The sequence below is a fragment of the Arachis hypogaea genome, chromosome 13, assembly GCF_003086295.3.
Source record: "Arachis hypogaea cultivar Tifrunner chromosome 13, arahy.Tifrunner.gnm2.J5K5, whole genome shotgun sequence".
Taxonomy (NCBI): domain Eukaryota; kingdom Viridiplantae; phylum Streptophyta; class Magnoliopsida; order Fabales; family Fabaceae; genus Arachis; species Arachis hypogaea.
The window spans coordinates 50772069-50772903 of record NC_092048.1 but is presented as its reverse complement, the minus strand read 5'-3'; positions in this window follow the sequence as shown (position 1 = coordinate 50772903).

Here is an 835-nt window from a genome sequence, read left to right as displayed (position 1 = left end):
GGTCCGTTCACGTGTATAGGGACTACTCCATCATCCGGTAGTACCGGCTCATTGTCTTGCAAAAAATCAGGAATCGGCTCAGGAGGGAAGTCCCACTCTGGTGGAATCGCAGGTACATAATCACCAACCAACTTAGGCTCCTCAGAAACGATAGGCTCAGGTGCCGCCTGGTACAGAGGTTGAGCTGGAATAGGGTGTGTGTAACCATCAGAGAAGGGATGACCAGGTGTGTCTGGATGCAGCCAGGATGACCATCATGCCAGGGACGATTGTGTAACGCAAAACATCTAATATGAGGCTCCACTCCCATGATGAAGTAACTGTGGTACAATGGATCATCGTAAATGTAAGAGTCCTCGAACTCATAGAATATCATGCCCATTTTCATCTGAAAGGGAAGAGGGGGAGAAGGGAAAAGAAGTGAGAAATTCTTAGTAGAGTCGGGTTAATTAGTCATGTTAATCGGCTTCGTCATGCTTTTCAGACCATAGGGTACTTTACAGAAAATAGAGAAAAGCAGAAAGCAGATAACAAAAAAACAAAAAAAGCAGAAAACAGAGAGCAAATAGAGAAACATAGAAAATAAAGCACAACACAGAGAATATGTAACAGAGAATAATGCACACACAAGAATGATGCATGTCTAGTCCTAGTGCAGGTAATGAGCTCATTTGTCAGTTTCTACCCGCTCTCGACGTAACCCGAAGCAGCTGAAATGGGTATGGCTTTCCTGATGGCAACACTCACTGGATCCAATAAATAACCCCTCTGTCTTGTAGGGTGGCATTCAGCCTTTGCTTGCCACGACACCTTCTATATGCAGGAAATAACCCGT